The 17,124-nt window shown below is 39.5% G+C and overlaps 1 pseudogene; it reads right to left on the bottom strand.

Moving 5' to 3' along the window:
* Positions 1–15,994: 15,994 nt before the first annotated feature.
* Positions 15,995–16,633, bottom strand: Mepce-ps1 (methylphosphate capping enzyme, pseudogene 1; annotated as a pseudogene).
* Between the last annotated feature and the right edge of the window lie 491 nt (positions 16,634–17,124).

The raw sequence follows: 17,124 nt of genomic DNA, 5'->3' as shown, positions 1-17,124 counted from the left end.
GCTGTAACATTTATTGCTCTTTTTAATGCTTGCAATTAATAGGCACTACCTGCCCTGTTTCAAATGGCAGTTTTAATGATTCAATTAGCAACTGAAGAAAAAAAAGTCTTCCTAATTTACTCCTTTTGCTTTTACCGTTTTAAACTTTGCCTCTCACTTTAAGCAAATCCTCTCTGGGTAAGTATATCAAACTCTGAACACCGATCCAATTATCTAGGAGCTCAATGGTGTTCATACAGGTCGTGAGCATGATTGCACAAGGGAGCCAAATACTAACCAGTGTCTGGAGACCCAGTAAACTTTTGCCTCTTCCAAGAAATTATTAGTGGGTAATTAAGTTTCATTCATAAGGAATAGGCTTCTCAACATCTATTTTCACGAGCTGAGGATAGAAGCAGACATTTTTATTTTCAAAGATGTTGAAAATGGAAGGATTCGTGCTACCAGTGTTCTGTTATGCAAAGTTCTTTCTCACCTTAAAAAAGGGGGTGGACAACCAAGTGCCCCTTTCTACTTAATTAACTCACAATTATCTGACTCTTTCATTTAGGGCTGGCAAAAGTATTTTGGAAACCTATCACTGAATGAGACAAAGCTTTCAGGCTTCAAAGAGTTTCCAGCTATGTTACTAACCTCTGACAAGGTGAGCCCAGGGTACACAATCATCCAAGTGAAAGAAAACTTGGTTTTGATAGTATGGCAAGGACTACTCAAACATAAAGCCTCTTCTTATATCTTATATCAAACACAGTCAGTCACAGGTAAAGCTGAGCAGTAGATTAAGCTCCTGTTCTAAAATGTTGGGAAGCATGCTTTAAGGAAAGTATTTAACCAAAGCACAATAGAGCTTCTTTCTGTCTGCGCTGGACTAATAACAGTAATAGCCACCTCATGAACATTGTCGATGTCCTAGCAAGCACCTCTACACAGTGAAAGCAAATATCATCCGAACCTTGCGAGTGCACCTATGTTAACAAACTCAAATGTTGCCTACTGAAGTGCAACATCTAACAGTAAACTCCATCCTGATGCAAAATTCAGAACTAACCCAAGGTAAGTGATTGTATCATTATTGGGTTTTTTCCCTTTGTTATCTAGATCACTCTGTCAGAAGGCACTCTGTGGCTTTTCGGAGCACAAGAAAGAACTATCAAGACAGAAATATGATCTTGTGAGACACACAGTTAACATAGGAAAAGAAATAATATCAAAAGGATCTTGACATGTCTGATGGAACATGTATTTGTTGCTTGTTTTAATAGATTAGATGGTGTGTGTGTATGTGTGTGGAGAGAGAGAGAGAGAGAGAGAGAGAGAGAGAGAGAGAGAGAGAGATTTGTTTCAGTAAAGATTCAAATTTACCTAATTTGAAAATAGAAGAGAATTGTTATTCAGTCTACATGTATTTAATTGGCTTCAATCCAACTTCTAATTCTGAAGCCTAGAAAGTGTACTCCTGGGTGCAGTTCTCTACTGCAGCTCTGTCTGTTTCTTCCCCATTTCCCTCATGATACAGAAGTCAATGAGGACTTGCTGAACAATGGGGCAATTTTCTGGATCAATGGCAAAAAGGCAATCTCACACAAAGTAACACCAGTCTCCAAGATGGTGTGAAGCAAGCTATTACAAACCAAATAATTCATGAACTAAGGTCTATCCATAAGGAACAATTTACACTAATTGCACTAAATGGAACTGATATATTGTGAAGATTCGGGAGCAAAATTCTTACATCGGTGTAGAAATGTTTTCAACACTTTAAATGGCAGAATTTTCCTCTTAGGTGATAACCATTTTCCATGGAGACATTCCTTCCAATAGACAAGATCTCCAAGCCGTCCTGTTACTTGGAGGTGACCAGTAGTTTTCAGTCAGCCATATAGAACTTCTCCTATTCACTGATTGATAGAATAGATTATTTTCTACACCCTATCATTCCCTCTTAGGATTGTGCAAAATATATCAAGAAAAATCCCTCAAAGACATCTTATAACAGGGGTTTTTGTTTGTGGTTTGTTTTGGATTTTGTTTGTTTGTTTTTGGTCTTCCCCTCCCTGCACTGGAAAGTTAAATGTGGATTTTTGACAGGTTGTTAAGCAATGTAAAATGGTGCTCTGGAGTATTTTCATCTTGGGCTTCCGATCCAACAGAGTTGAGCCTTATAACATAAAAACGAACTGAACAGCATTTATGACTGTGTGACTATGAGATCCTGGTTGCAAGAATGTGAGAAGGAATATGAGTGTAGGAAGAAATGGAGCTTGAGGAATGATCAGAATCTACTCTGTCCAGTGGTTTTCTGAGTAACTGCCATGACCCTTGAATTTATACCTATTAATCAGTGAATTAATAATATAATACTTAAGACAACTGAATAAGAAAATACATACATCTAACCAAATGGAAACATTATATAAATAGGATTATCTATTAAGATATTAATGCCCAGGTTATGGACATAATTTGGAGAGGAACTGGGTGAGAAATTCTGGTGACTGTAACTCGGCATGCCCACTATGAAGGAAAGAGACAATATGTTCCCTAAAATGGAGGGTCTGAAAAATTTTGTTCATGCAGTTTCTGTTTGGTTTACAAATGACTTAGTTCCTCTTCTGGCTTACTAAATCCAACTGGGAGAACTCTAGAGGTGAAGAAATGCGTCGCACACCGAAAACCTTGGCTTTCAAAGGGCAGATACAAGAAGACTGCCACAAGCTCAAAACCTCTCTGGTTTACACAGTAAATGCCAGGCCACACTTATTAGGGCTACAAAGTGAGATGACATTGGAAGGGATTAAACCAGGGCAAGGGGGATCCACTATCTCCGGGTAGAACCACTGTGTCCATCCAATGTTTGGAACATGAACTGTTGACAGAGGCACTCAACATTCAAACTATGTATGATGGCATCCGAATAATGGTATTTATGGCATTCAGGTAATATCTGTGGCTCTGTTAGCTTCCTTGTTGGCATTTTAACATTAATCCATACTGAGAAGTTGCATAGTTGCCTGATATAGATAGATAGATAGATAGATAGACAGACAGACAGACAGACAGACAGATAGAAAGGTAGGTAGGTAGATAGATAGATAGATAGATAGATAGATAGATAGATAGATAGATAGACAGACAGATAGCAAGCAGTATTTTAGAATTCATTTGAGAAATATGTCATATAGAAGAAACAGAAAAATTAATGAAGTTTTTAAAACCAGTTTCCTACTTACTCCTTGTCATAACTACCCAATAATTGAGTAGAACTGCCTTTGGCGATGAGCTAGTCTCCATCTCATTGGGCAGCCCATGCAGATTTCATGAGCTACAAACCACTCTTGTAGAGAGAAGAAATCTTCCTCCATATGATTTCCATACCATTTCTGTACTCCAAGATCACAGAAGGAAATGCTAAGCTTTTGTTACATGATTGTGTTCACCCCCAAATGATTGTTAGTACATCACTCCTCTGTCTTCTTCTACCTCCTTTATGTTGGGAAGTTCTTAGACTGTTCCACCACCCTGATCATTTTCCGTGAGCACTTTCCAGGGTGGTGAATACTACTATGTATTCTTTTAGTAATAGTATAAAAACTGTTATAACACATGTGGCCCATACATATACAGCCACCCAATTAGACAAGATAGATGAAGCAAAGAAGTGCAGACCGACAGGAGCCGGATGTAGATCTCTCCTGAGAGACACAGCCAGAATACAGCAAACACAGAGGCGTATGCCAGCAGCAAACCACTGAACTGAGAATAGGACCCCCGTTGAAGGAATCAGAGAAAGAACTGGAAGAGCTTGAAGGGGCTCGAGACCCCATATGTACAACAATGCCAAGCAACCAGTGCTTCCAGGGACTAAGCCACTACCTAAAGACTATACATGGACTGACCCTGGACTCTGACCCCATAGGTAGCAATGAATATCCTAGTAAGAGCACCAGTGGATGGGGAAGCCCTGGGTCCTGCTAAGACTGAACCCCCAGTGAACTAGACTGGTGGGGGGAGCGCGGCAATGGGGGGAGGGTTGGGAGGGGGACACCCATAAGGAAGGGGAGGGGAGAGGGGGATGTTTGCCCGGAAACCGGGAAAGGGAACAACACTCGAAATGTATATAAGAAATACTCAAGTTAATAAAAAAAAACTGTTATAACGTATTTGACTACTTTGAATATCTGAAGACAACAGAAATGAGACAAAAGTCAAGATATTTGAAGGTATTTTCTCTGTTCACAGTCTTACAGTACATGCCCTTACAGTGACAAGAAATAGTGGCACTTTGAGAGGATAAATTCAGTAGCAAAGTGAAATTATACCACAGAATAGGAAATGAAGTTCTATAGAAGAATAGCATTCAGTATCCGGGATTTGATGAGGGAACAGATAAAGTTTCTCACCTGTTTCTCATGCTTCTTCCTCCATTGGTAATGGAATTCGTGATTTTAATCCTCTCTTCTGTGTCTGAGATTTCACTAGCTCGGCAAAAAGGTAGTCATGCACCATGTAGCAACTGGGGACGGATTGTGAGAGGTGTGTCATTAGTAATGTTCTTAGTGTGTTCACACTTGTACAAAGGTAGATGTCTTTGGGAATGTGGACTCACACTTTGCAGAGTGTCTGTATTTTTGGGTGTGATCGTGGTATGAAAGCTCCTGCGTACTGCTCTCCTTCACATGCATGCCATAACACCTGTGTGGGGATCTTAGGACAACGCTGGGCTTCATCCCCACATACATTACTTGAGACAGAATCTCCTTATAGTTCATTGGCACACACACCAGGATAATTCCCCCAGAGGCTTCCAAACAGAGAAGCGCTGAGAGTAAAGACATGTGCCTGACTTTACATGAGTTTTGTAGATTTGATTCCAGATTCTCACACGCCAAGCACATTAACCACTGAATTATCACCATAGCCCGAGGTGAGTTTTAAGTACAATCAAAAGATGCAGCCAGGACAGGATTAAGAATGACTGTTGCCAGCATAACATAGTTTAGTCCTCCGTATTACTCTTTTGCAGTAATAAGTAGAAATGCACTATCACAAAGAATGAAAGCATCGCATGCTAAATGCATAAACCAATAGCATCATCTTTTATTATCACTATCAAGTTTTATGTACTGTATATAATTATATTGCTATACCTTTATACCACTGGCAGCGTGAGAGGTTTGTTCACATAGACACAAACAAAAGTGTAAGGGATGATGCAATGTGCATGACATTATCGTACTTATAACATCATTAAATAACAGGAATTTTCAAATATGTTATCATCTCAAGGGGGTCATCGTGGTTGGGACTTTGCATGGTTGTATAATGTGTGCTATAAAAGAAAAAAAAGAGTTCTCTCAGCCAGTGAAAACTGAGCTCAAATTTTAACATGCTTAGCATTTCTTTTATAAATCCCTCCTTCTAAGCTACAGTTCTGTCCTCATAACACTGAAAATAAATATCTGGAATATTTATAAATATTAAATAAACATACTCTGAGTCTGACATTCACTCTCACAATGAATATTGTAAAACTTAAGGAGTTGGGAGAGGGGAGTAAATATGATCAAAATAAATCTTTATGAAATACTTAAAAATTAATGAAGTTCTTTTAAAGTGAAAAAACCTGATTTCAAACATTTATATATATTTTTCTTTTAACAACACTAAGGTTGCTGAGATCTTTCTGAAGCATCAGTAGCTGAAAATAGGAATTTCCATGAAAATTTCCGATTAGTCAAGATTTATAATTTTAATCACAAATCATTTTTGTTTTAGCCATTTGAGTTGCAGCCTGCTACAAAAGTTTGCCTACTGTTAGAAATGACTGGCATGTTTGTTTTGATGTTATTTTTATTGTCAACATGATATTCATACCACCGCAATAACATTGTGATGTCTGTAGGATAATTTAAAATAAATAGCTCTTCATTGATGGGTTTTTTTAAAGATTTCTTCCTTTTTCCCCTGCTATAGACAGTCATTCTAGCTAGTGAAGCCCTAGGTGATATATATTGCCTTACAGGAATTAGACCACTCACTCACTTCAACAATATTTTAGGAAGTATGATATTTGAAGAGTGTCTAAACCCTGATCAGTAACAGAACAGAACTCTGTACTTCCCTTTTCTAATGTACTGTTCTCTTCAACAGACTGGATTTGCTCAGAAACCCTGGGCATAAGAAACTGTACTGAAATATAATGCCAACATGTGGGAGACTACCTCATAGTGGCTGGCAGCTTGTGGTTAATAATGAAAACCAGAATAGCTCATGCTCGCATTGGCTAAAGATCTCATGTCACAGAAAGTACTCGCTGTCTTCTAAGATGTTCTGCTTCCTATCTTTGAAAACTACAGAATAGAAAGACTATAACTCACAATAATGTGTTATACATTATATGAATAACTATAAACTCCCTTATTTAGAGGTTTCCAACAAAAAAAGTAATAATAATTTAGGATATGGAAATACTAATTATTATTCTGGCTTAACCATCATCTATTACATACATATATGTAGTTGTATCAGAGTATTCTTAAGATAAATTTAAAAGTTGAATCTTTTCTAAAATGAATGTGATGACCCTTAAGGGAGTCTGATAAATTCTTTTCTCGAATATAGCCCAGAATTTCAACCTATAAATCTATAAACGTCCTGTCTTCAATCATTTAACATACTTGTACAAAACAACAATTCATAGTTGGTGGGAAAAGGAGTAAATAGGTACTAAACCAAGTCATGCCAGTTTTTCTTGGCCTCTGAAATAGATATTGGTTCGCTAAGTGTATCATTAAGCAGTAAAGAATCGTTAAATGGACATTGAAAGCTCTCATTGTGCCATTTAAAGCTGGTTTTAATAGATTGGTTCATATCAACACAAACACATATGTGGGGGGATGCAATGAAGTTTTAAAACTACAATGTGATATGTTTATGAAACTATCCAGGACTATGACAAACTTTACACTCTGAAAGTGAGAAAGAGTCTACTAAGAGAATTACAGCTCTTTCAGCATTCTTAGGCTCTTTAAGCAGCAGAAATTTGATTTTGAGACCAATAAGCAATCATCCGCAGCTTGATAGTCTCTCCAAGGCCCTATCTCCTGTAATATGAATGTTTATGATATTTGTTATATAATTGCATAACTATGGTAAGATTAATTATAAATGGATGTAATTTTAAAGAACATTTGAGCTGAATTATATGAGCTTCTAGGCTGAAATATTTAAACATTACATGATTGAATTAAAACATCTGGTGGGCTTCTATGGCTTAGGAAGAGATTTGAAAAGCTAGCGTGCAAGTTTTATGTGCATTCGAAAATGGTAATTGTTTTAGGAAGCATTTGGTTTTAAATTATTGACCCTGTGATGAAGTCATCATCAATAAAACTGAGATCATCCATAACAAATTAACTAAGCATTTATTGTGTGAAAAGCTATTTTTCTAAGCATGGGTAAATAGAGAAGGACACAGGCAATCTGAAATAAAGCATTTCTAAAACTTTAGTAATGCCAATATAAATAGATATCGGTACTTAATAATGATCCCTGTTACTACATCATCCAGAAGACATGTGAATTTTTATTTATAAAGTTAGAAGACAAGTTAGAGTGAGTCTAGGAAAGTGAGTAATCCCCAGTTCTTTGCTTAAAATCTGGTTTATAGAAGGAAACAAAAGAGAATCAGTAAACAAATGACTGAATGAAATCCGTGTGTGTGTGTGTGTGTGTGTGTGTGTGTGTGTGAAAGAGAGAGAGAGTTGTGTGTGTATGTGTGTGTGAGCTGTATGTGTATGTGAGCTGTGTGTGTGTGTGAGCTGTGTGTGTGTTTGTGTGTGTGAGCTGTGTGTGTGAGTTCTGTGTATGTGAGCTCTGTGTGTGTGAGTTGTATGTGTGTGTGAGCTGTGTGTGTGAGAGAGAGCTGTGTGTGTGAGAGAGAGAGAGCGAGAGAGAGAGCTGTGTGTGTCTGTGTGTGTGAGAGAGAGAGAGAGCTGTGTGTGTGTATGTGTGTGTGAGAGAATTGTATGTGTGTGAGCTGTGTGCGTGTGAGCTGTGTGTGTGTGAGCTCTGTGTGTGTGAGCTCTGTGTGTGTGTGAGAGAGAGAGAGAGAAAGAGCTGTGTGTGTGAGTTGTATGTGTGTGTGAGCTGTGTGTGTGTATGTGTGTGTGTGAGTTGTATGTGTGTGTGAGCTGTGTGTGTGTGTATGTGTGTGTATGTGTGAGTTGTATGTGTGTGTGAGCTGTGTGTGTGTATGTGTGTGTATGTGTGAGTTGTATGTGTGTGTGAGCTGTGTGTGTATGTGTGAGTTGTATGTGTGTGTGAGCTGTGTGTGTGACCTGTGTGTGTGTTTGTGTGTGTGTGTGTGTGTGTGTGTGTGTGTGTGTGTGTGTGGGTGGGTGTGACTGTAGAAGCTACATATACTGATTCTTAGGTCTGTGTTCGAATGTAACCTTTCACTTCGAACTTATAAAGCTATAAGTTTCTTGCTTCTACTAATACTTTTTGTTTACAGACAGCTGTAGATGAACATGCATTAATAAGAAATAATACATAAAGAACATGCATCCTCTTTGAATGAACTCTAATTGTAGCATCTTTCAAAACCGTAATGAAGTCTACAAAGAACATCGTCATTGAAAGTTAAGTTACAAAGCATTTAAATCCCATGATGTCGCCTGCTGCAGTAAATAATAAAAAACACCTGAACCTTTTATCCAGCGCTAGCACCGGCACCCGTGAAGCCACATGGCACTGCTGGTTATCTTTATCTCAGCAGATCCACGCTGCCCCCAAGTACTCTCTGACCCAGGCAGTCCGTAGGCTGTCCCAGCGTGGCAAGCCATGCTGCTTTCACTCACAGTTCCCTTGGCGGGTTGTTACCACACCAGATATGCACATCCCAATTCTATCATGGGCTTGGTGCATCCGGCCACCTCATCTTCTTTTGAACTCAATTAAGTCGCCCCATGAAAGAACACACCACACAATAACCTCTGATCCAATTAATAAGATATAACTTGCCCAACTGGACAGCACAGAATCCTGTACACCCATCTCTTAAAAATATTCATAACAACCTGTATCTATGTGCAGAGAAGAATCTTAACATCTGTCTCCATGTTCTCCTAGCTCCTTCTCCTCACTCCAGCTTCTTCTCCTCTTTCTAAAACTTTGCTCCCACCCTTCCTTTTAGCCCAATGATAGGCCTCATTCTATGCTGTACCTGCCTTCCTGCATAAAGACATCAACCTATACTTCACCCTTTCTGTACAATTAAAAAAGAACTTTTCTATCAAATGTAAGCTGAGCACAACTGTTGTCATTTGTAACTTATGAAGTGTACAGTCTCCTGTATCACACATTTTCTTCACAGAGTCTCACTGTGCTGCCCAAGCTGGAATTGAACTCACGTACCTCCAACTTCAGCCACCTAAGAGCCCAGGTCCATATGTATGTCATCAGCCCTGGTCACTTGCTACCTTTCATAGACTCACTCATCTCTTGCTGCCATGCCTTCTCAGACCCCAGAAACCAAAAGTCTATCATCTTTCTTGCATTTGTAAATGTTGAGGTTCATCTTGATTATCAACTTGGCTGGACAGATAATTACTCAGAGATGACATGGACCCCGTCCTAGATGTGTTTATAAGGAGGCATCCAGATAAGATTAACTTAGAAGGGAAGACTTACCCCGAATAAGAATAAATAGATGGCACCACCATATGTAGGCTGAGAGTCCAGATAAAATAAGAACAATAAATCTCTCTCTCTCTCTCTCTCTCTCTCTCTCTCTCTCTCTCTCTCTCTCTCTCTCTCTCTCTCTCTCCCTCTCCCTCTCCCTCTCCCTCTCCCTCTCCCTCTCCCTCTCCCTCTCCCTCTCTCTCTCTGTCTCTCTGTGTGTGTGTGTCTGTCTGTCTGTCTGTCTGTCTGTGTCTCCAACTGCACTTCCCCTTTACAGGATGAGAAAGCTCTGTCACATGTTCCCTCCTCCATAATCTTCTCCCTCATCGTTAGGTACTGCAGACAGATATCTCTGAAACTGTGAGCCAAAACAATTCCAGCCTTGATTCTTCCACCCATTCCATATTTGACCCAGGAAAGAAAAGAAGGCTAATAGAATAATTTTGTCATTTTAGAAATGTCACACTGCGTTTACCATTTTAGGATGCCTCTTGTTACTTGGCTTAAAGCTACAGTGATTCAGAGGGGTTGGTGCATTAGCGATAGCTTGCTTGTTGTTGCTGCTTTTGAACCGTATGTTGTTTGGAAAAATGAGTTTGTTTAAGGCTGAGTCGCTTGAGAATATCCAAACTGTCTTCAGTTTGAAGCTATTATAAATGCTGCGATTTTACAAATTAACCTACAGTTTTCTCTTTTATTCTGTTTGTGTGTGCATGCCCGCCCTTCTATATAGGTGTCTGTGAAGAGAAGACGAGGATGCTGGAGACCGCCTTACAAGGCAATTGGGAGATTTGATGGGAGTTTTTCAAAGGAAACCCTAGTTCCCTGCAAGAGCACCAAGCATTCCTAACTGCTAAGCTGTCTCCCCAGCCCTGACGTACAGGTATTTCTCAAAATGAAAGCATTAATTCCTCAGAACTGAATGTTGATTAATACTGGGTTCTGCAGTTCATTGAATGTTTATTCTCCTAGGAAGCCACATATGGGCGTGTGGCTAAGTAATATATCATTTGTCTAACATGGCAGATGCTGGGTTTAACCCCCAGCACCACAAAAAGGGAAAGAGTCATGAAAATTTTCTCACCTGCCACATGTAACTGACCTACTTCTCATGATCGTCAGGTGGTTAGATGTACAGTGTTAGCTCACTGTGGTCTAAATATGCATTGCCTGATGTCTTATGATGGTGAACATCTTCTCCCACGTCTTTGAAAAGATGCCATGACCAAAGCAACTTAGAAAGCATTTAATTTGGGGATTGCTTACTATTTCAGAGGGTGAATTCTTGATTATGGTAGCAGGGAGCATGGCATGGTGCTGGAGCAGTAATTATGAGCTTATATCCAGATGTACAAATTGCAGGTACATACACACACACACACACACACACACACACACACACAAACAAACACGGGGTACATATGTGAGGTCTTGAATCTCCTACCCCTAGTGATAGACCTCCACAGGCCATATCTCCTAATCTTTCCCCAAACAGTTGCATGATCTATGAATCAAGCATTCAAAATTACATCACCCTATTAGAACCATTCTCATTCAACCCACCATCTCATATAAATTTTCTCTACTAACATATCTATTCATGTCTCAGTCTAAATTCTAAATGGATAGGTTTTTCTTTGGCCATAAGCATTCTTCATTCTGAATATCAGTCCTTGACAGGATGGAAGGCTATCAAATACATTCGCTCAGACTTTGCTTGAGAGGTTTACTTTGTTCATCCCCTTGACATTGTTTTTGTACAGAAAATATTGTTTTTTTAATTGAATGCCCTACTCTTTTCTTTATGAGCCATACAGCTGCTGAGAAATCTAAGAAATCTTTGTCAAGCCCTAGTTCTTTCACAACTACTCTTTACTTTTTTATTCCCTAAGAGTTTCATAGTTCTGCATTTAAACTAGTGGCAAGTGCTTAGTTCATTTTGCAAGTAAGATATGAGGAGGTTTCTGTCAAAGGGTGCTGTGGTGGTGATTCGTATGACAAGATGTTCAATTGCTCCCACAGCTTTTGTGGGCAAGGCTATTCTTTCTCCACTGAATTGGCTTACAGCCTTAGTGAAATTAAATTGGATATTTTTATATGGTGTATATCTGTGTTTGCTATACAATCCCATTAATGTAAGTGCCTCTCTACCAGTATAGTATGGGCTTGATTCCAGGGTTATGTGATAAGGTTTAAAGTTAAATATACCCATTCTCATTATTCTTCTCTTTCAATGTTGATTTTACTCTTTGTAATGCTTTTGGCTTTGGATGAATACTTCAGGAAGTTATTTTCTATATCTTCTCAACCCTTAGGGCTTTGGTAAGAACATTTTGTATATATATCAAGTTTAGGAAACTTGGCATCTTACTGTGTTCTTCTATTGTGATTTGCACTGCTGTGATAAACACCATGACCAAATGCATTAAGGAGGAAAGGGTTTGATTCAGCTCACAGATTATAGTTTTTCACTGTGGGAAGTAAGGTCAGGCATGAAAGACGAGACTATGAAGGCCGGAACTGAAGCAGAGACCATGGAGGAATGCTGCTTACTAGCTTTCTCTCTGTGGCTTGCTCAATCTGCTGTTCTAATATAGTTCAGGACCACCTTCCCAGGAGTGTTGATTAAGAGAATTCTCTCACAGACATTCCTACAGGCAAATCTGTTGAAGGCACCTTCTCAGTTAAGGGTTCCTCTTCCCAAATGACTCTAATTGTGTCTTATTGACAGACTAACAGACACATGTCAATACTTCCTCTCCATTAACTGGGTTGGTCACTACATTTATTTATACTTTCTGTGTTGGTTAATGCTTAACTTCCTGCCTTGGCTTTCTCAGAACACATACAGAAAAAGTCATAAAGCACCATGATCCAGGCGTCTTACATAAGGAAGAGTTCAGCAGGCTTATGGCTCTGGAGAATTAAGGGTCTGTCTTGGTGGAGGAGTAGCAAACATGGCAGCAGGAAGAGCAAGCATAAAACTCATATCTTAAACTCAATCATGAAGCAGGTATCCATTGGCTGATCTCATCAATATTTCTGTCTCCTTGCTAACTTTATGTTTGATTGCACTCTGAGTTACTGAAAGATATGAAATATCTATAGCTCTTAGTGCATCTGTTGGACTTACATTTTTTCACATTCTAGTTCATGTATTCACACATTGTATAGTTTTATCCTTAGTGTTAGAACAGATTTATTTAATATTTTATGTCTTCTTGGGAAATTGATCTTTTTATCATTACATAATACATTTCTTTGTTTCCAGTAAATTTTATTGTTTTTCAAAAGTCCTTTTGATTTAATGTTAATAAACTTACTCTTTGGGGAGAGATGACTATTCATATAATCTATAATGTTTTATTATTTTGTTCTTAATCTGTCTCCAATATACTTTTATTGGAGAATATTCATAAACTACAATTTCTTGAACTACAATTATTTTAAAATACATTCTAATATTATCATTTCTACCCATCTCACTTTTATTTGGTATATTTAGACCATGTGAGTGTCAAAACTGATGTTTGTTGGTTTAGTTTCACTTCTTTATTTCAGTTTTTCATTAATATATTTTTTCCTGACTATTGTGAGCTTCATACATATATATAAAACATCCTACCAGTGTCATAATTTTACTAATGTCTTTTACCTCATTTTTGCTCCCACTTACTATATTAAATAATTTTCTTATAAATTAAGCACTAATACAGAAGTGCTGCAATTTTTGTTTCACTCTTCAGACCAAATATTTAAAGAAAAAATACTAATTTGCTCATACAAATTTTTTCTCTTGTTCTCTTTCTTCCTTATACTATGTTTTCTTTCTGTTTATAAAACTTCATTGTGCCTTTTTGTAATAGTCTAGAATACAAACAGTTGTCCATTGTAAAAGTATGTCCTGATTTCCTATTTGTTCCTGAAATAGATTGCCAGAATATCAGATGCTGGGCTGATGGTGTTTTTCTCCTGGTATTGAAAAAAACCTACAGCTTCCTACTGGGATCCTTTATTGCTCAGAAGAAATCTATTATTCCTGTTGTCTATCTATAACATAAGAGAGGGTATTATTTCATAACTTTGGCTTTTGTATATTTTTCACTATTTTTAGATTTTAGAGAAGTTCTTCATGAGGTTGCTTCCTATGGAATTTTTTAGCTTTACTGTGGTTGGAATGTATTTAGTTTCTTATTGTGTAAGTAATGTGTGAAGGACAAAGAGAGGAGAGAGAGAGAGAGAGAGAGAGAGAGAGAGAGAGAGAGAGAGAGAGAGAGAGAAAGAGAGAGAGAGAGAGCATGTGAAGGTCAAAAGGCGATTTAGGGAAGTTACTTCTCTCTTTTTGCCATGCACATTGTAGAGAACAAACTCAGGTTGTCAAGTTCACTCAGTTTGACCCTGGTTTTATGTAACTTTCCAAATTTACAATGTATTCAACAATTATTTCTTCAAGATATTTTTCACCCCTTATTTCTTTCTTCTCTGATAATATGAAAATTAAAACTTCTGATATAGCAATAAGTTCCTAAGTTTCTGTTTAACTTATGGTGTGGGTGTGTTTGTGTTTGTGTGTGTGTGTGTGTGTGTATGTGTGTGTGTGTTTGTGGGGGGTAGGTAGGTGTATGTTTGTGTGTGTGTGTGTGTATGTTTGTGTGAGGGGTATATGTTGGTGTGTGTGTGTATGTCAGTGTGTGTGTGTGTGTGTGTTTGTGTGTGGGGGGTGTATGTTTGTGTCTGTGTGTATGTTTGTGTCTGTTTATGTTTGTGTCTGTGTGTGTATGTTTGTGTCTCTGTATGTGTGTGTATGTGTGTGTTTGTGTGTGTGAGTGTGTGTGTGTGAGTGTGTGTGTGTGTGTGTGTGTCAGTGTGTGTGTTGGTTGGTTGGTTGATTGCTTGGACTGCTTTGTTTTGCAGGTTGGGACACATTGCTATTCTGTCAGCTTCCTGATTACCATGTTCTGTGTCTTCTGATCGATGAGCCCATTCATTGAACTAATTCTCACGGTTGTGCTTCTTCCTCTTGGCTTCTCTACATACCTTTCCTTTCTTTGCTGAGACTACTTTATCATCTATTTCAGCAGCCTTGTAATGGCTGAAGCATCTTTATGACGTCTTCAAAGGCTGGCTCAGATAACTCTGACATCCCTGTCACTTTAATTACAGACTTCACAGATGGTCTTTTCATCAGTTTTACATTTCCCATTCCTTGATGTGTGGAGTGAGTAACTCTTGGAGACATCTGGGGAACTGTGATACTTTGAGTCTTATTTAACTCTTCTTTCAACCTGCTTTCCACTGGTATCACTCTTCTGGGTGAAATGAGAAACTGACTCCCAAGCAGTCTCCACATGCCTGCTGACAAGAAGAACCTCATTACCACTGTATACGGAGATTCATTGACCCTGGGCTGAAGAAGAAGGTCCTGGTTGTTTTGAGACAGTGATATACGTCTTACTTTACGTGGCCTTGTAGCATCATCCTACCCACTAAGCTCTTGGCACTCACTGCTAGGAGGACACAGTCACATTTTGTGCCTTCCTACACTTCCCCTTTGTTAATCCTGCCCATGACAGAACGAATATTCCTGTAATTTTATTTTGTACATATTGGCATTTCTGGGTTGCTGGCTTCTTTAGTTCTAAGTCCAGTAAAATTAAAAAAAAATAAAACATGCTAATAATTGATCAGTTCTCTGGTCCTCTTCCTACTTTTGACAACTATTTGACGTTCATTCTGTTGTTTTGTTTGTTTGTCTTTTTTGTTTGTTTGTCTTTTTTGTTTTGTTTCGTTTCGTTTGCTTTTGCTTTTGTTTTTGAGGGAGCCCCCGCCCCAGTTATCAACTTTATTGTGCTGCTCTCACATTCCAAAATCAGCTCAATCCCACGGGAGGGGGGAGCAGAAGGACTTTCATAGAACCTGTGAGTCTCCTTACCAAACATCCCCTCTAACATCCTTAATCCAACCATGGTCCATTTAAGTGCATCTAGAAACAAAGGCTGAGGAGAAGAGGAGGAAGGGCCTAGAGAATTTGACATTCTCACTTCCCATGTCCGAGAACATTGTGTCAGCAAACAGTCCGTGCCATCCAGCCCAGCAGTTGGGAGAAGAAGCTAATGGAATTCCTGCATAGCTTGGCTTGCTCAAGTGCCCGACGTAGGGTAACAACTTAGGAGAAGCTCTCTTTATAGATCCAAGAAAAGGAGAAAATCTTGGAGTTAGACAGGAAAGAACCTGGGATAATTTCCTCCTCTCCCAAGTCCTCAGGAGCTGCAGGGGCAGTCTCTTTACAACTTCTAACTCAGAAGGTCACTTAGTGACTGAGGGATCGAGCTTTGTGGATATCGGACACTGGAAGTCCCTGGAGATGTTGCTTGATGTGGCCACAAGTTCATAGCTGGAGAAACCCACCTCTGGGGATGTCAGTTAGGATCTGAACTGTTCTAACTTTAGCTGCATTCAAAAGTAGTTCTTATAGATTATTTCCGTGAGAGATTTTCTCCTGCAGTAGGAGGACCATGGCTGGGGCTCCAGGACCAGAATGCCCCTAGGCGCAGATGCTGGTAGATCTGGCGGAACATTTGCCTCAGGCCCTCAGCACCCCAGTTTAGGTGTACCCACTTGGTGAGGCTGAAGCAGAGCACCACATCATACTTAGGTGTTGGGCATCTACCAGCTCATCTCGGTCCAGGACATAGTTACCCATGAAGATGACATTATTGGGGAAGACAGTTATGGCCGCTCTATCCAAGGGTACTTGGGATGCAGCAATGGGACCCCGGCTGGCTGTCAGTGAGGCTGGGAAGCAACTCCTTTATCGGACAGTCATAGTGCCTTTCTCTGCCTCTGTCCCTGGGTCCCCCTCAAAATCTGAGCTTGGAGATGAAGCTCCTCAGACAGGTAGTGTCAGATATTTTTGTGGGCAGAGTGGATTAATGTCCAGCCCAACCATGCAGGCTGGGCCCCACTTGCAGGCAATACTTAGGTTCAGATGACCAACATTGCAGCTCAGATCTAGGATATACTGGCCTTGAAATCACTCCGGCTTCAACACCTTAAGGTGCATGTCCTCACGGGATGGATTACAATAGCCATAGTACTTAGAATAATGCCCATACTTGAACTTTAGCTGTTGCTTTTTGAAGCCAGTTGCAGGTAGTGTGTGATAGTGACAGCCTTTTCCTTGGAACCCTGACTTCCATCCCTATCCCCTGCCTCTGACTTACTGGGAGTCCTGTGACATTTGCCTTTGGGGCAGAGGTAACTGAGGCAGCTGGAGAGGCAGAAAGGGAGCCTGAGGAAACTTGCAGTGAAGACGGAAGGAGAGACAAAACTTCATCCCTACAGTTGATGGCTGTGTTGAGTTCATAGGGTTGAGGGGTATCATGGTTCTGGCCTCTGTGCTGCTGCTACTACTGCGGCTGCTGCTGCTGCTGCTGCTGC

This window comes from Rattus norvegicus, chromosome 6, assembly GCF_021556685.1.
Source record: "Rattus norvegicus strain SHRSP/BbbUtx chromosome 6, alternate assembly SHRSP_T2T, whole genome shotgun sequence".
NCBI lineage: Eukaryota > Metazoa > Chordata > Mammalia > Rodentia > Muridae > Rattus > Rattus norvegicus.
The sequence above is the reverse complement of the archived record's forward strand: the minus strand, read 5'-3'. Positions and strand labels throughout refer to the sequence as shown.